The sequence below is a fragment of the Odontesthes bonariensis genome, chromosome 11 (assembly GCF_027942865.1).
Source record: "Odontesthes bonariensis isolate fOdoBon6 chromosome 11, fOdoBon6.hap1, whole genome shotgun sequence".
NCBI classification, from domain to species: Eukaryota; Metazoa; Chordata; class Actinopteri; order Atheriniformes; family Atherinopsidae; genus Odontesthes; species Odontesthes bonariensis.
The window spans coordinates 27,449,374-27,468,572 of record NC_134516.1 but is presented as its reverse complement, the minus strand read 5'-3'; the positions used below and the strand labels follow the sequence as shown (position 1 = coordinate 27,468,572).

The following is a 19,199-nucleotide window of genomic DNA, read 5'->3' as shown; positions in this document are numbered from 1 at the left end:
TCTTGCGTCTTGCGTTACCGACTATAAACCAGGCTTAAGTCCTATGTTTAACTTATTTAGTGTTCTCGCACCATTAAGCGTGTACATGCTGCCATCGTGCAGTGAATCTATCTCAAGGTCCACACTTCCAGTAAATATTCCTTCTCGACTGCCTCCTACTGTATCAAGGTCTAACCTTAACCTTGAGTTTCTTGGTGAGTTCTTCCGACACTAAACTGGTGTTGGCTCCTGGATCGAGTAATGCGTACGTGACAGAACTGATGCTGCCAGCCTTGCTTCTAACCACAACAGGAACAATAGGTAAGCAAACCTTACCATTTCCAGCTCCAGCAAATCCACAAGTGGCATTAGGTGATCTGGTAGGTTGTGTTTGTTGGGGAGTTTTACTGTCAACAGTGGCGTCCTGACTTGCTGTAGTATTCTGTTTGCTCGTGTGGTTAGGATGCAATCATTTGTTATGTTTCTGTCCGCAGCAAGGCACATTACGTACCCAATAGCGTGTGTAGACCTCAGTGTTGTGCCCCATCATGAAACAGTTTTGGCACAGGTTTTTCTCCTGAACGAACACGAGGCGATCTGGCTCAGTTAATGAGCGGAAAGCTGGACACTGGTTCAAGAAGTGGCGCTCTGAGCACTTCAGAACACTTTAGATTAGCTGGTTGCTTGGTACGTGTAGACTTGTTCTCCTGAACAGCAGTGCCTTAACACTTGTGGGGTAGTTTTGAAAAGGTTTTTTGAACCCCTTTGTAGTCAATGTAAAATTGTTTGGTTTCTCCTGTTTCTTATAGCTAACTAACCCACCAAAGACTGGATCAGACCTCTTTTCAGCCTCTGTCTCTACGAAGCTGACAAAGTCGTCAAGTTTCAGAAGATGTTCTTCTTTTGTAATTTCATAGTTCTTATTTAACCATTTGGCCCTGAGATCTGATGGTAGCTTGCCAATGATCTCAACCAATGTGCGGCGACCACTGAGTTCTTCCTCACACTTCATGGCAGCAAGCATATCCTCACAGCCTCTCAGTTGGTCTGCGAAGTCTCTGAGTTGCACATTGTCTCTTATCTCCTTAAAGTTCAAAACCTTTCCTACCCAAGCTTGTGAGATGGAATGAGGATTTCTGAATCTTGTTCTTAGTTGCTCAAGTGCCTCCTTGCTACCCGCACTAGGATTGGGGTTGTATAAGCAGTGACTTATGGCCTCTCGAGCCTTTCCTTCGGTGTACTGGTGTAGACGAGTTAACCATTGTGGTGAAAAGCCCCATGAACTTCCAATACTGGAGGGGGTCTCCATCAAACTTGACCATATCCCTTGGTGGGACCCTAAGAGAGTCTACTTGGACTTGATACTGCTGCCTTGAAAACTCTAGCAATTGTGATATTGAATCCCTAGATATTGGTGAAAGTGACGGTTTTGTCATTGCAGGGATCCTGCCAGCTCTCGATGTAGAATAGAAATGTGCAGTCAGGGCTTGCTTCTTTTCTTCATTGTGTAGCATCTGTGCATCTAGCTCGGCCTTGTGATGCATTTGCATGAGTTCCATTTCAAACTACTCTTTGTTGCGTTGAAGCAGCACTTCAAAGTTTTCCTGTTCCCTCTTTCGCAGAGCTTGTAGCATCTCTAGCTCTCCTGACACAGAATTTTCATCATTTGTGTCGGCTTAAGGTTCATTGACTAAATCATTTTGGTTTGTGACATGCAGCCAGGCTAGAGCCTCATTATGCACATCATGAACGCTCATCAAGATAAGCTTCTCATAGGCATCAAACTCTTCTTTCTCAATGTCATCAGTGAGTCTATCATGATAACATCTGTGTGCTTCTTGAAGTTGTGTGAGGGCTAGGTCGAGGCTTTCCAATGCTGCTTACAACTCTTCAGGTTTGTTTTCTCGGATTTGTACATTCACAGCCATTATCATCTTGGTTACAGCTGCTTTAGCTTGTCCTCGCCTCCTTTTCAGTGTTGTAATAATAAAATCCCTCACCTTCAAGTACTGGAAGAAAGGATACCGTGGCAGATCATATTTTTCTTTGAGTTGTGTGAAACTGGCGAAGACGCCATGCCCTTGGCATGCCAAATTTTAAAGACTGAGGAGAATAAGAAGGTAAGTGTGTCATATTAAAGTGATCACCTTTATTGTCATTATAATTTACATTACAATGAAATTTGGTTGCAACTCCAAAGGTGCTTATAAAACAATCAGAAATGAAAACAAAGCTATGTTAAAAATAAATTTAAATATATTTAAATAAAATGAAGGCACAGTATGAAATATAAAATAATATATGGTAGTGAATGGAACAGAGTTATTTAAACTAATAAAATATTGCACATTTTTCCGGATTTACACATATTGTATGGTATATATTGCCCATGACGTGTATTGCTAGCTATGACAGATGTCAGGATTGTTCCAGAGTGTACGTCATAGGTCACGTGACGGACTAATAGGAAGCTCGCCAGCAGATCGCAAAAATCGCACTTTTAAAAGGCCGTACAAACTCAATTTCTCTATCATAATGATTAAAACCAGCTTCAAGTGACTATTTTGTATGTGTACTTTCTATGTGTTTATGTATATTACAGTATTTTCCACGTGTCATGAGGTCTTTAAGGGAAGTTTGAAATTACCCACAGTATAATGGGAAAATGCATTGAAAGCACTTAACGAGCCAAAAACTGCCCTATTTTGGAGGCCTCACAACTCAGCCATACAACATCACAGAGACCTCATTCAAAGTTTATGTGACAGTAGACTCAACTTTATATTTTACGATACAACAATACAATGACTCAATTTTACTATTTGTTTTTAGTTTGGTTTAATATTATTAATTTTGTTCCATATTAGCTTTTAATCACCATTTGCCCCATTTATGGCCTCAATATAGAATCTGCTTTCACCTTACGGGTCATCCTTAAGACTTTATCTCTATTTTTCATTCATTTTATAATTTCATTGTTCAACCAGGGCAGATTATTTCTATGTTGCTTGGATTAAATTTTTTTTTGTGAATTGTTATAATATCATTGACTTTTTAAATAAAGTATCTGAGCTAGAGATCAATGTCGTTATTTTCCAGAATATTAGACCTTCTAGATTTTGGATTTCCTCATTGAGGAATTGTTGCTGGCTTTTGGGTATGAAGTAGAACTGGTGACCTCTGGTTAGGGGTGGGTATTGGCAAATAAGTCACGATTCGATTCGAATCACAATTCACATGCCACGATGCGATTCCATCACGATGCATCACGATACTTGAATTATTACGATACATTCCGATATTTTCACTGAACATACTTAAAGGCAGGGTAGGGGATCTTTTTCTGCAACATTTGTTTACATATTGCTTGAAATACTCTTCACACCCCCATTGCAACCAATTAATTAAAAGTTTTGACACAAATATGAAATGTTTTAGTGGCCTCTTGAACGTACAATCTAGGAAAAACAGTATCCAATCATTGTGAACGGACCGTACACAATGATTGGATTCTGATGCTGTCTATCAAACTGCATCTGCTCCTCCCTCCCCCTCCTTCCCCCTGTGCGCTTACCCTGCTCCGTGAACGAATTACGCGTCCAGAAGCTTGGCAGGAAGCTAAACTAGAGCCAGCTTGGCTAGCACCTAGCATTATTAAAGTATAGTTAGCATAAACTAAATACTAAATACGTCAACGATCGATGCTTGCTGTCAGAACAGCGCTCGTGCACCTTCGTGCACGTTCATCTACTCTAGAGGCGTGCCTTTGGGGGGAAAGTGAAGAAAAGGGTTGGGACTTTTTACCTGTGTATTTTCAAAATGCAGCTTCGCTGGACTCAAAATCCAGGATCTCCTACCCTACCTTTTTCAAAAAAAAAAAAAAAACAGCCATTACCAGTGGCTGACTGGCTGTGTATGATCAGGATAGTGTCTTCAATTGATACATAACTCAAAGCAAATCAATTCATAACTGTATTTATTGAAACAACTTTTGGAGGTATTACCATTAAAACAAATATTACTGGATACAAATATTACTATTACTGGACAAATTCATCACAAAAAGTGCATAGGATTTATAAAACTTAAAACTTAAAATAACAAAATAGGGTTGATCAGTACAGACAAAAAAAGTGCATAGGCTTTATAAAACTATAAATATATATGTATATATGTAGATATATATATATATATATATTGCAAACATCCCTTGCAGCGAAATGTATCAATTACATGTGTCCTATCATTAAAGGCATAAAAAATAAAAATAATATATTTTTTTTATTTATTTTTTTTAAATAATCGATACTTGGCGTCCAGAATCGATGCAGTAGATCGCGAAAATTAGAATCGCGATGCATCGTCATGACGATTATTTTGCACACCCCAACCTCTGGTGGATGCCATTAAATGCTTCATCTTAATTTTCCATGAGCACAAGATAAAATTATGATTCGACAGGCCTGATAATAGATTAAAAGTCTTAGAGATTCTTTCAGGATTATTAGTAAATATTAGATTAATTGTTGTATTTGACGTATAAGTTATTCTTGTCGCTCCTTTTATAATTTATCTCAAATTGTACTCACCCATCAGCTGTTTAATATTTTTCCTGAATCAGAGAGTAGGATGATTTCCTTTTTCGAGTTGCAGTGATTTAAGATTGTCTGAAGATGATCATAAAACACAAAACACATAGCTCAAGTTCCTATTCAGAGTTTCATCATGACAAAAAGAATTAGTAAAAGACCAAAAATCCAGAGTTTACTGCTTAAAAAGCTGAACGTGTGCAGAACACATCAGAGCACAGTGCTGATAGCTGAGGGCACTTATAAACGCACCCTCAGCTTTCACGTTTGATCTGAGATATTGAGACCTGTGTGGCTCGGTCTGTCCAGGTCCAGTTAGAATATGTTGGTTAGCGTAGGTTAGCTTAGAGAAATCTTTTGTGTGAACTTCAAAAGGATCTAAGTCTTCTTCCTCTCTGTCATTGCAGAAACGTAGAGCCCAAGAGGGATCCAGATGGCACTGCTGTAAGGACTGTGGGAAAGTTATCAAACGATCAAATCTGAGGTATCATCAGAGAATTCACACAGGAGAGAAGCCATACAGCTGTGACCAGTGTGGGGCAGCTTTCACTGTATTATCTCATCTAAAGACACACCAAGGTATTCACTCAGGAGAGAAGCCATACAGCTGTGGTCAGTGTGGGGCAGCTTTCACTCAATTCTCTAATCTAAAGAAACACCAACGTATTCACTCAGGAGAGAAACCTTTCAGCTGTGGCCAGTGTGGGGCAGCTTTCACTCAATTAGATAGTCTAAAGAGACACCAACGTATTCACTCAGGAGAGAAACCTTTCATCTGTGGTCAGTGTGGGGCAGCTTTCACTAGATTAAGTCATCTAAAGACACACCAACGTATTCACACAGGAGAGAAACCTTTCAGCTGTGGCCAGTGTGGGGCAGCTTTCACTGCATTAGGTAGTCTAAAGACACACCAACGTATTCACTCAGGAGAGAAACCTTTCAGCTGTGGTCAGTGTGAGGCAGCTTTCACTAGATTATCTTATCTAAAGACACACCAACGTATTCACACAGGAGAGAAACCTTTCATCTGTGGTCAATGTGGGGCAGCTTTCACTCAATTATCTAATCTAAAGACACACCAACGTATTCACACAGGAGAGAAACCTTTCATCTGTGGTCAGTGTGGGGCAGCTGTCACTCGATTATCTCATCTAAAGACACACCAACATATTCATACAGGAGAGAAGCCTTTCAGCTGTGGTCAGTGTGGGGCAACTTTCACTGAATTAGGTAGTCTAAAGAGACACCAACGTAGTCACACTGCAGAGAAATGATTGGCATAAATCAACAACAATTTTTACGGCAGATAAGCAAACATTCACCTGGGAGCAGCAACAGGAACTACCAATCAGAAGCCTTGCCTTTGTTCAGATTAAAAATCTTCTTTGTGGATTACCACCTTCTCTTGTCAGGACTTTAGTTCTGAATGTTCTGTGGGGAGCACATGTTTGAAGAACCATTGAAAGTGCTTTATAATTTGTTGGGATTGCTTTAAAGTTAAGATCCACAAAGTAGCTTTGCACCAGCAAACCGGTATTTCTGTAAACATCTGAAGAAGCAATATATCATTTCAGTTTGATGTGAAGTCGAGCTTTACACTCGTCTGTATTTCATTGTTCTGCATTTCATTAAAGGTCAATGTTAACTTTTCTCATGCTTCTCATGTTCTTGCTACACAGATATTTTTGAAGAAAATGTGTGTTTGGTTACGAGGGAAAGTTGACCCTTATCATCTTCCCCAAAGACCCAGAAATCTTTAACGCAGTCTGAAAAAGGTTTGGAGTTGTTCCCTGTACTTCCCAGACAGCTGTATGATGCTCATGGCTGAAGCTGAAAGTTAAGGCTGTTCCAACACTAAAAGGGCACGAGGCTCAACTTCAAGCTGTGAAACTCTTTCAAATGTCTGTTGTGTTGGAAACAGATGTGTGAACGCATTTTAGTCCAAACGAGGGAAAAGGCAGCTAAGTAGGCTAACGGTACTTTGAATTAAACCGTTTAACACGAGAAAACTGAACTGATCTGTTTGTTGCTTCTACAACTGCTCAGTTACTCTCACAATCAGGTACTGAGCAGATTTACCAAACAGACATTCTGCTGTAATCTCAGATACTCTGTCGCGCTGCTCACGTTGTTTTAGTCCACAACTCTTCTTCTTCTTCTTCTTCTTCTTCTGCCCCGACGGCTGCACAACTTACCCAGAACACCCGGTGGCAGTGTGCACACGACACCCTTATACTTTATTGGATTGTATCTACAAACTGAAACGCTGATCATTTAAACCTGCTTCAGGCTGTTTTTGTTCCCTTTAGTTTTAAGCTGACTGTGTTTGGCGTACCCTGAGCATTTCAGTGGAAAATGTTCAGCACAGACTTGGAGTTGTATTGTGCTCTTGTGGTAACTACGTCCCCACAGCTATGATGTCCTTAAGAGTTTCTTAGAAAGCGCTTTCTGTCGCTCACAGTGGGAGGACCTCACTGACAAATCCCACTTTGGCCTAAAGATGTGATCAGCGGTGACTTTTGTGTGTTAGCGACTGGCGCTACGGTCCTGGCTGAACAGGAAGTAGCCACCAGAAATGCAAGACAGTCGCTGTAGCGACTGAATGTTACGCAGGACTGTCTTCCTGTATGCAGATGGTCATCAGTGAAGTCACCTCCCCCGAATGAACCCCGTCATGTTGTGTATATGTGGCGAAACATGGCGAGCCAGCCGGGGGGGCTGTTAGCGGGACAGAGACAGTCCCTCAGTCAGAGACCAACCTCAGAAGTTAAACCCAGTTTGTAACTGAGCTGACTCACAGTGGAAGTCACACGTTAGATCTGGTTCTCAGGGACTGTTTCCTGTTGAGATCCAGCCGTGTCTGATCAATGCTGCAGTTTCTTGTTTTGCAATATTCTCTCCTCTTAGTCAGACTACACCTGAAACTAATCAAAAGCAGGAAGTAGCATGAAGAATTGTCACATCAGCTAATTCAAAGAAGTAATAACAAGTGCTTCAAAAAGGCAAATGAATGAAGGGACGTAAAAATGAGGAAAATCCCCTCAGTCCCCAGAAGTCTTTCTAGGGTTCCTGCTCCCAAAGCACACTGAGCGCTGCTTCTGTGCTTCAGTGTTTTTCAGTAGTTTGTGTTCACTTTTTCCACCTCCGTAATGATCTGTAAAAGGTTGTTGAAGAACACAGTGCTGGATCCAAACAATAGTGTAATGTTCCAATCTGACCTCCTGGTGGCAGTGTCGTCTCACTGGGGATTTCTCATTGATTCTTTTAAAGGATAAGACCGGTTTTTTGACATTGGGCCCTTGATTTCACATTATAACATGATGTTCTACTCACCCCTGCTTGTTGTTGGTCATTTGGAGCTGTTCCGAAGATATTCGAGAGGCGTCTGGCTGCTCTCTTGAGATATTCGGCCATGAAACGGTTTCCTATGGGCAAGCTTATACAGGCACAAACTATGCTGTTTATAATTTATTAATTACTCTACACTAGCACTGATAACGTGGAGGTGCGTCGCTTACTTAAAAAAATCCGGGTTACTAATTTTGAATTTTAGCCGAATGAATAAATAGACAGCAGGTCTGTGGGCTGTCTGTGGTAGTAGCACGACGATGACGTCAGTAACACCCACTTTACAACAAAAAAAATCAAAATTACAATAACCCGGATTTTTTTAAGTAAGCGACGCACCTCCACGTTATCAGTGCTAGTGTACAGTAATTAATAAATTATAAACAGCATAGTTTGTGCCTGTATAAGCTTGCCCATAGGAAACCGTTTCATGGCCGAATATCTCAAGAGAGCAGCCAGACGGCTCGCGAATATCTTCGGAACAGCTCCAAATGTTCAACAACAAGCAGGGGTGAGTAGAACATCATGTTATAATGTGAAATCAAGGGCCCAATGTCAAAAAACCGATCTTATCCTTTAAAAGCAGGAATCAACGTCAGATATTCATGATCTGAAGGGGATGAACTCCTGTGCTTCTGCAGAATACCTGAGGTTCCTCCAGTGCACCATATATATTTATATTTACACTAACTTATAGATTTAATCTGCTGTAACTCCTGGTAAAATGGAGGTTTTCCTCTTTCTTTAACTGCAGAATTCCACCGTAATATAACTCTAGTTAAAAAAATAAAATAATAAACTCATATGTCAGCTTTAGTTATTTATAAATGTAGATTGATGATACATATTGGATGGAAGCTTTTGGCTCCGGATGAAATGTCTTGGGTTCAGGTGGAACCGAACCAGGTCAGCACCATTATTCCAGAATTCTTTGCATCTTCTTCAGATTTTCTCTGTGAAAACAGAGACTTCTGACACATGTTTCTGAGCTGGTGTGGATGCTGCTGGAAGGACCTCTGCTGGTCACTCTGGTAGTTTTTCACATCTGTCATGATGTGTAACCGTAGCAACGGGAAAGTTGTTCACCTGTTGGTGCAGCTAACTGAGCTTCACAAAAGCCCAAGAAATGGCTGGAAAAATACCCCAAATCTGGATGAGCTGAAGAGGAGATGTCTCGGATGTAGAGCAGGAACAAACTGGAGGAAAAGGAGGATGAAGTTTAAAGCATTTCATCCCTCGATCATCAGGGGAAATGTGAGGTCACTGGTGGATAAGACAACTACACGGATCAATTACACACTGAAAGGTTGAATCGTAAACTTTCTCTTTTCATTTTCTTTTCATAGGGACTGAGTTCAAGCCTTTTCCAGGTTCCACTCAATTTTTCTCAGTCTTCAAAGTTTGAAACCAACAAATCTGAGACTTTATTGGGATACAGAGCATGAGACAGAACACCAAGCAGCTGAACAAGCCAGAGACAGTTGATGAGCAAAGCTGCTTCACAGGAAACATGTTGGAAGACTAAAAGATAGTGTCTGTAGTCATCAGTCTCAGGTAAAAAGTGCCAAGAAAGCAGCACAAAGCAGCAGAGGCATCGCTCAGAGGGTCAATAAACTGCTTTGGGACTCGGAGATCATATGTTCAAGTCCTGTGAGAGCTGCTCAAAGAGTTTAAATGTCTCCAGGTTTTAGAGGCCAAAGCAAAGAGTGAAAAGCTTTAAGGTGGAAAGTTTCATTCTCTGATTTAATGGCTCAAACTGGTACTGAGCAGCTTTTAGTTTGTCAGGATGAGGGATGAAAGCTCCTAAAGAAATAAAGTCTGCAGTTCAGCATCCCAACAGAAGAATGGAAGCAGCTCAGAAAGGAGGCTGAAGCTGTGATTGGGCGCTTCAGGCAGATGCAGAGCAGCTTCTGGAAGCAGAGGGAGGGGCTTCAGCTCCTGTGGATGCTGATGGCCGTTAGGAAAGGAAGGGCAGGTTGTTCAGCTCAGAGCAGGCTGGGATTTATCAAGCCAAAATGAAAAGAGAAACTTTAGGATTCAGCCCTTCAGTGTGGAGTTGAACAGCTCAGGCTGTCGGCTGAAAGCTCTGAGCCTCTGAGAACGTGGAAACTACGAGCAGACCACTTTTAAAGTTCAACAACGCTGCTCACAAGGAGCAGCTCAGGATGATGGGACGCTGCCTGGGGTTGGACTCCTCATGGGTTCAGTTCCCTCAGATGCTCTGAGTCACAGCTGTCTTTCAGCTCGCAGCCCGAGCCGTGCGTCCAGATGCTCAGTTAAAGGCAGATGATTTATCTGATCTGATTACTTACAACATCTTCATTCAGCTTTGGACATATTTGTGGAATGAATGGTTTATGGCTTGTATCTTTAAAAACTTTGCCCCCTGGTGTATGAAGAGAAGAAGAAAGCACAGGGACCCACACAGGAAGAGGGCGGGCTTTATTTGGGGCTTCAACAACAAGCTCAAACTGGCCAAATGAGTGAGAGACACAACGATGGAAACAAGTGTTCAGCAGCTGCTCTGTAAGTAGAGAAGCTGTGTTTTTCTGCTTTAGCTGAAATCCTTTAACCGTTCCTGCTCTGTGGAGAACTTCTGATAGTGGAGGGGACATTAAAACAGCTCAGGCTGAGGTCAGATGGAAAACACATGATGAGCTGCTTCAGGAGGAACTTTACACAAGTCAGAGCGTACAGAAACTAAGTGAAAAGAATGCAAAATAAATGCTCAGTTTGATCCAAACTCCTGCAGCTGAGCGTGTAAAGAATGAAGGGGGGGGGGGGGCAGCAGGGCTTTACCACTGCTCGCCCCACCTTGTTTCAGCTCAGGTGTTTTCTGCTAAAGTCGACAACAGAAAATGTTTGAGGAAATCTAAGAGACAGTGGTGTCAGAGAGAGATGGGCTTTAGGCCACGCCCACACAGAACCTTATCAGAAAGTAGAAATGGACTGTTCCTGTACAGCACTTTTATGATCTTAATGACCACTCAGAGCTTCAACACTACCTGCCACATTCAGCCACACTCACACAGCACGTCTTAGTCTGTAACTACAGGCTTTCTACTCAGTCACACACATTCATACACCCATGGATGCGTCGCTAGGCAACGTGGGGTTCAGCGTCTTCCACATGTGGCCGGGGAAGCCGGAGTGAAACCACCAACCTCCCCATTGGTGCCTGCTCTTGCTCCTGAGCTCCAGCTGCTCTTTCTCTGCATATCAGAGAATAGGCAAGGCAATTTTATTTATAGAGCACAATTCATACACAGGGCAATTCAAAGTGCTTCACAGCTACATAAAATCACAAGAAGGCAATAAAATCATTAAAAAGAAATAAAATAAAGAAATAATAAAACAAACAAACAAAAAAAAACATTAAAATAATCATTAATTAATTCAAAAGTGAAGAGTGCAGATAAAATACTTTCAGGTGTCATATGCACAGCTAAATAGAACTGTTTTCAGCCTGGATTTAAACATTGTCAGAGTTGAGGCCTGTCTCACATCTTCCAGATTTTAGGGGCATAAAACTGAAACGCAGCCTCACCTTGTTTAGTCCTGACTCTGGGCACCAGCAGGAAACCCCTCCCTGGGGCAGGAGACCCCTCCCTGAGGTTCTCAGAGCCCGAGTTGGTTCATATGGCTCTAACATGTCAGAGATGTACTTTGGCGCTTGACCATGAAGAGACTTGTACACAAGCAGAGCTGTTTTAAAGCTGCCGTCGGCAACTTTTTTTAGTCATATTAGCTTGAACTGTCATGGGATTCTGGAAGTAGAATATTAAATAGGCTGTTTAGGAAAAATCCCAAATTCTGTAGCTCCCTCTGAAGCCTGTAATCATGCCTGCAAAAATCGAACGCTCCCGGCTGTTTTTAACCAATCACGTTAGGTTTATTATTGATCTATTATCTGAGCAGAACAGTCACCAACCACGTCTTTCATGCTGAGCGTGAGTCTGCCCCCAGCTTGTGTGCGCGTACACTGGTGTGAACTCACGTGCACAACCTCGTCCACAGAGGGGGAGGGACCTGAAAGTTGTATCAGTTCGAATTTTCCGACTTTAGACTCGGAATTTTGAAAACCTGCCAACGGCAGCCTTAAAGTCTATTCTCTGAGCGACAGGAAGCCAGTGCAGAGACCTGAGCGTATCTTAAGTTCACGTGCACTAGGATAGTAGATTTGCATACTCCACGCCCCAAATGATATCATATAAGGCTGTGCTTCCTCGCTCCTGTGCCAGGAAGTGTTGAGTGTTGAGTCATGAGAAAGGCATCAAGGCGCAAAAAGAACAACTTTAGGAGCTCTGAGACTGAAGTTCTGCTTTCAGAGATCCAGAAAGGAAAATTTGTCATTTTTAGCAGTGTCAGCAGTGGAATTACGGGACCTGCTAAAGCGAAGAAATGGGAAGCAATTACGAGTGCTGTTAATACCATGTCACCGAAATAAAAAATAAATGGTTTGATATGAAAATGGCTTAAAAAAACGTCTCGGCCTGGGCAGGCGATCGATGACTGCAACTAAAGCCGTGCAATCAGCTGTTGCCTCATCATGATGGCACTTTGATGGGGTGGTCCATGAGGGGGGTCTTCTGGCCTGACGCACTAAGGCATCCAAAAGTAGCAAGTCAGCCGCTGGTTACGCTTCCCGTTATATACAGATTCAAATGAACCTTTAATTAGTGCACAATTTAAGTTAAACAGAATAATGTCAGCATCACTATGGGGTATAATGTATATTTATTTATGTTTTCTTCAAAGTGATTAAATATACAATCCATTAGTCAAGCAAACTTGATTTGAATAACAGCGGACTATTTTACGAAACTCCTACGACAGCTCTGGATCACTCGTAAATTCTGTTCGTACCTGAAAGAAAACGTAAAATACGAAAAGATTGCTGAATGTGCAAATTCTCTTAAATCACTCGTACGGACGATTTAAGAACAAATCTGTGCGTACGAACGCTTCTTGCATGAGGCCCAATGTGAGCTTGTACTTGAGCTCCCCCTACAGGAGAGCAGATAAATACAGATGGGAACAGTGTGCAGAGGTTTCTGTTCAGTGTTCACATGTGTTTGGATCACTGTGCAGTCCACTGCACCAATGACAATGGGGAAACCTGTAATACAATGCAATGAGTATCTTACTCTGAATGTTAACATTGTAATTGTAACTGTAATTTAAAAAAAAAAATTCTTACCTGCAATCCTGTAGAACTTGATGTCACAGAGTCTTCTATGCCCAGGGAAGGAGATGAAGATGCTTGCAAGTCCTTTAATTGCGTTTTTTATTTCACTGCTAAAACAGTACAGGCAATGTGTGGGCGGGCACATTCTTAATAAAAAGTTGCTGCCATGTCCATTTTGGTTGCTTGCTTGCGCTTGACTCAGAGCGCGGATCTCAAACACATGAGAAGCTATACAGAATCATACGCGGCGGACAGCACAGCTTTATGCCAATTACGCACACAGGCTCCACACCTCCACACGCATCGCGTCTGCAATCATAACTCATCAGGGGAAATCACATTTTGCCAATATTTTAGAGACCCCCCAACATTTCCCAAATCATGTTTTCAGGGGGGTCTCTTGTCAGTTTCAGGGGGTCTCGGATCCCCCGAGTCCCCCGTAGTTCGAACACTGCCTAATTGTGATAATTTCAGTGGAGTGGTGAGTGTGATTTGTGCACTACTTACGCATTCAGGAGGTCAGCAATGGTTTGCCACGCTTGCTCCCTTTGTTTTTTAACTGTGGCAGTATTTCCTTTTTGTTTTATTTTCTCCGTCACCTCTTCATATGCTTCCATTAATAATTATTGCTCCGCTGGGGAGAAATGCGCCGCCCTTGTTGCCATGGTGAATCAGTGAATCTATGATCGATCGTGGGGTCTATTTAAGAAAGCCGTGTGCAGCACTTATCCAGGATCGCTTTCAGCTGGCTTAATGAATCCGTGTCTGCTCATCCTGGATTGGCCTTTGTGCAACCAACTAAGCCTGGGCGCCCATGTTTTGGATTCCTTGAACCTGGCTAAGTAATTCATCCTGGATGTCTAAATCCTACTTTTGTGCAACGGGCCCCTGCACAGATTGATCTCTGAAGACACAACTACTTCCTCTCACATATTTCGAAGACTGACCATTTCTAACAAACAAACAAAAAAGCTTTTTCTTGATCGTCATATCTTAGGTCTCTCTCAGGAGTTGAAGTCCTTCATGAAAATGATGATTTGTAACCGTTGAATGTCAAAGGTGAACACAAGTGTATGTCGTTGTCGTGGCCAAGAGGTTAAGGCGATGGATTTGAAATCCATTGGGGTCTCCCCGCGTAGGTTAGAGTCCTGCCGACAACGATAACATTATTGACTCAGGGTTGCGAAAAGTTAACCTGGAAAGAAGCACAAGTTCCTTGGGCCATTTGATTAAACAAAACAAAGGCCAGATCACATGTTGATCACATGAACTCCTGCACAGATTGATCTCTGAAGACACAGCTTCCTCCTCTGACCCATTTTGAAAGATTGACCATTTCTAACAAACAAACAAAAAAGCTTTTTCTTGATCGCCATAACTTACGTCTGTCTCAGGAGTTGAATTCCTTCATGAAAATGATGATTTGTAACCGTTGAATGTCAAAGATGAACATACATGTATGTCGTTGTCGTGAGGTTAAGGGGATGGATTAGAAATCCATTGGGGTCTCCCCGCGTAGGTTAGAGTCCTGCCGACAACGATAACATTATTGACTCAGGGTTGCGAAAAGTTAACCTGGAAAGAAGCACAAGTTCCTTGGGCCATTTGATTAAACAAAACAAAGGCCAGATCACATGTTGATCACATGAACTCCTGCACAGATTGATCTCTGAAGACACAGCTTCCTCCTCTGACCCATTTTGAAAGATTGACCATTTCTAACAAACAAACAAAAAAGCTTTTTCTTGATCGCCATAACTTACGTCTGTCTCAGGAGTTGAATTCCTTCATGAAAATGATGATTTGTAACCGTTGAATGTCAAAGATGAACATACATGTATGTCGTTGTCGTGAGGTTAAGGGGATGGATTAGAAATCCATTGGGGTCTCCCCGCGTAGGTTCAAATCCTGCCGACAACGATAACATTATTGACTCAGGGTTGCGAAAAGTTAACCTTTAAAGAAGCACAAGTTCCTTGGACCATTTGATTAAACAAAACAAAGACCAGATAACATGTTGATCACATGAACTCTTGCACAGATTGATCTCTGAAGACACAGCTCCTTCCTCTGACCCATTTTGAAAGATTGACCATTTCTAACAAACAAACAAAAAAGCTTTTTCTTGATCGCCATAACTTAGGTCTGTCTCAGGAGTTGAAGGCCTCCATGAAATTGATGATTTGTAACCGTTGAATGTTAAAGGTGAACACGAGTGTATGTCGTTGTCGTGGCCGAGAGGTTAAGGCGATGGATTAGAAATCCATTGGGGTCTCCCCGCGTAGGTTCGAGTCCTGCCGACAACGATAACATTATTGACTCAGGGTTGCGAAAAGTTAACCTGGAAAGAAGCACAAGTTCTTTGACCATTTGATGAAAAAAAAAAACAGAGGGCAGATGTGTCTTTGATCACATGAACTTCTGCACAGATTGATCTCTGAAGACACAGCTCCTTCCTCTGACCCATTTTGAAAGATTGACCATTTCTAACAAACAAACAAAAAAGCTTTTTCTTGATCGCCATAACTTAGGTCTGTCTCAGGAGTTGAATTCCTTCATGAAAATGATGATTTGTAACCGATGAATGTCAAAGGTGAACACAAGTGTATGTCGTTGTCGTGGCCGAGAGGTTAAGGCGATGGATTTGAAATCCATTGGGGTCTCCCCGCGTAGGTTCAGGTCCTGCCGACAATGATAACATTATTGACTCAGGGTTGCGAAAAGTTAACCTGGAAAGAACCACAAGTTCATTAGACTATTTGATGAAACAAAACAGAGGGCAGACGTGTCGTTGATCACATGAACTCTTGCACAGATTGATCTCTGAAGAGACAGCTCCTTCCTCTGACCCATTTTGAAAGATTGACCATTTCTAACAAACAAACAAAAAAGCTTTTTCTTGATCGCCATAACTTAGGTCTGTCTCAGGAGTTGAAGTCCTTCATGAAAATGATGAGTTTTAACCTTTGAATGTCAAAGGTGAACACAAGTGTATGTCGTTGCTGTGGCCGAGAGGTTAAGGCGATGGATTTGAAATCCATTGGGGTCTCCCAGCGTAGGTTCAAATCCTGCCGATAACGATAACATTATTGACTCAGGGTTGCGAAAAGTTAACCTGGAAAGAACCACAAGTTCATTAGACTATTTGATGAAACAAAACAGAGGGCAGACGTGTCGTTGATCACATGAACTCTTGCACAGATTGATCTCTGAAGAGACAGCTCCTTCCTCTGACCCATTTTGAAAGATTGACCATTTCTAACAAACAAACAAAAAAGCTTTTTCTTGATCGCCATAACTTAGGTCTGTCTCAGGAGTGGAAGTCCTTCATGAAAATGATGATTTGTAACCGTTGAATGTCAAAGATGAACATACATGTACGTCGTTGTCGTGGCCGAGAGGGTAAGGTGATGGCTTAGAAATCCATTGGGGTCTCCCCGCGTAGGTTCGAGTCCTGCCGACAACGATAACATTAATGATTCAAGGTTGCTTAAAGTTAACCTGGAAAGAAGCACAAGTTCCTTGGACCATTTGATTCAACAAAACAAATGCCAGATAACATGTTGATCACATGAACTTCTGCACAGATTGATCTCTGAAGACACAGCTCCTTCCTCTGACCCATTTTGAAAGATTGACCATTTCTAACAAAAAAACAAAAAAGCTTTTTCTTGATCGCCATAACTTAGGTCTGTCTCAGGAGTTGAAGTCCTTCATGAAAATGATGAGTTTGAACCTTTGAATGTCAAAGGTGAACACAAGTGTATGTCGTTGCCGTGGCCGAGAGGTTAAGGCGATGGATTTGAAATCCATTGGGGTCTCCCCGCGTAGGTTCAGGTCCTGCCGACAACGATGACTTTACTGACTCAGGGTTGCGAAAAGTTAACCTGGAAAGAACCACAAGTTCCTTAGACTATTTGATGAAACAAAACAGAGGGCAGACGTGTCGTTGATCACATGAACTCTTGCACAGATTGATCTCTGAAGAGACAGCTCCTTCCTCTGACCCATTTTGAAAGATTGACCATTTCTAACAAACAAACAAAAAAGCTTTTTCTTGATCGCCATAACTTAGGTCTGTCTCAGGAGTTGAAGTCCTTCATGAAAATGATGATTTGTAACCGATGAATGTCAAAGATGAACGAACATGTACGTAGTTGTCGTGGCCGAGAGGTTAAGGCGATGGATTAGAAATCCATTTGGGTCTCCCAGCGTAGGTTCGAGTCCTGCCGACAACGATAACATTATTGACTCAGGGTTGCGAAAAGTTAACCTGGAAAGAAGCACAAGTTCCTTAGACTATTTGATGAAACAAAACAGAGGGCAGACGTGTCGTTGATCACATGAACTCTTGCACAGATTGATCTCTGACGATAACACTATTGACTCAGGGTTGCGAAAAGTTAACTTCAGACTTTTGCTGCACAACGCCTCTTGGTGTAAAATGCAGTGAAAGTTCCAGAATACCTGGTCTGGGTTAGCCTCTCGTACCTTTTCTCTCAACTTGACGACAACTCCGGCCTTTCTTCCTACCATGGAAGGTGCACCATCCGTAGCCACACTGACAGCACGACTCCAGTCCACCTCCAGATTGTCAAGGGCCCCGACAAGGCTAACAAACACGTCGTTAGCTGTAGTCGTTTCTGTCATGGGTACCACGGAAACAAACTCCTCCGTGACATTTAAGGCAGCATCCACTCCGCGAATAAATATCGCCAACTGAGCCGTATCAGTCACATCAGTGCTCTCGTCAAGAGCAATGGAGAACGCGACGAAGGATTTAATCTTTTCTTTAAGTTGGCTATGCAAGTCTCTGGAGAGCTCTTCCACTCTCTCGGTCATTGTTGGTCGGGATAAGCTGATGTTCGCAAGAGCTTGTCGATTTTCTGAACACACTAGCTCGGCTGCCTTTATCATGCAGGTCCTCACGAATTCGCCCTCAGAGAAAGGCTTGGAAGCTTTGGCTATCTCCCATGCGATGACATAGCTCGCCTTCACTGCCCATAAACATGAAATAAAATGTTAAGTTAGTATTGAGAATGAGGAGTCGCGGTCGGCCATGTTGGCAGGAGACGCTGTTGGTTGCCAGGGGCAACGCCATCAGAACTTAACGGAGGCGCGCCGAGACAGAAATCCCCGTTCGAAAACAGCTGCAGTTAACGTAAAAATAAGAATTTGAGAAGATATACAATTAAAAAGAACCTTCATATGTCTCTCGGCATTTCGAGAAAGCCGCTTGCTGTTTTTGGAGGGATGAGGCTAGCTCGTTTAGCTTTTGTGTCCTACGTTGCCCTGTGTAGTCGTTGTACTTCTCCTGATGGGTCTCGTAATGTCGTCTGATGTTGTACTCCTTTGGCACAGCCACTTGTTGCGAACAAATTAAACACACTGGTTTGCCCCTCACTTCCCAAAAGAAATACTTTTCTTTCCATCTCTCCTGAAAGATTCTACATTCAGAGTCAACCTTCCGCTTTTTAGACAACATCCTTCCTGACTGATGTCGCGCGACTCGTCAGTCAGTACCTTGGACAGTGCACGCGCTGCCCGTCTCTGTTGCAGCGCGTGCACTGGTCTCTGTCCAAGGTACTGAGACCGGCACGAGCGAGAGACAAACTGTTGGATTACGTGAAAATTAATTAAATGAATATTATACTTAAAACCATTAACACTCTGGGGTCTAATGCCCACCGGTGGGCATTTTTGACACATCTCCAAAAACACATCTGTAACTCTGTGAGTTTTTGTCATTCAAACATATAAGTGACACCATTAAAAACCTTGAAACTTCTAGTTTTCAAATATATATATTTTATAAATAAATTATATAGCTGGCCCTTTTTAAAGAGAGTGAACAGAAATCTTTGGATTTTCTGTAGTCGCAGACTGCAGCAGCTTCCTAGGCCACACCCATTGCTATTCACATGTAAAGTACCAGGTGATTGAGTGGCTATTCACAGGTGAGAACACGCCCCATTCAGCCAGCATGTGGGGGAAGGCAGCAATGTCCTGCCAGTGACAGACAATTATCACATGGAGAGTGACAGGGGGGTGGGGGGAATCAGGGGTGTTACACACCCATCTAATTAGTATTCAAC

The 19,199-nt window shown here is 42.3% G+C and overlaps 6 non-coding genes across 6 annotated transcripts; all 6 read left to right on the top strand.

Moving 5' to 3' along the window:
- Positions 1-14,182: 14,182 nt before the first annotated feature.
- trnas-uga (transfer RNA serine (anticodon UGA)) lies at positions 14,183-14,264 on the top strand. The gene has a single exon. It is a non-coding gene; the product is annotated as a tRNA-Ser (tRNA).
- Positions 14,265-15,328: 1,064 nt separating this feature from the next.
- Positions 15,329-15,410, top strand: trnas-aga (transfer RNA serine (anticodon AGA)). Its single transcript has one exon. It is a non-coding gene; the product is annotated as a tRNA-Ser (tRNA).
- A 306-nt stretch (positions 15,411-15,716) lies between these two features.
- trnas-uga (transfer RNA serine (anticodon UGA)) lies at positions 15,717-15,798 on the top strand. Its single transcript has one exon. It is a non-coding gene; the product is annotated as a tRNA-Ser (tRNA).
- Positions 15,799-16,102: 304 nt separating this feature from the next.
- On the top strand, positions 16,103-16,184 carry trnas-uga (transfer RNA serine (anticodon UGA)). Its single transcript has one exon. It is a non-coding gene; the product is annotated as a tRNA-Ser (tRNA).
- Positions 16,185-16,874: 690 nt separating this feature from the next.
- trnas-uga (transfer RNA serine (anticodon UGA)) lies at positions 16,875-16,956 on the top strand. The gene has a single exon. It is a non-coding gene; the product is annotated as a tRNA-Ser (tRNA).
- Positions 16,957-17,260: 304 nt separating this feature from the next.
- Positions 17,261-17,342, top strand: trnas-aga (transfer RNA serine (anticodon AGA)). The gene has a single exon. It is a non-coding gene; the product is annotated as a tRNA-Ser (tRNA).
- The last annotated feature ends 1,857 nt before the right edge of the window (positions 17,343-19,199 follow it).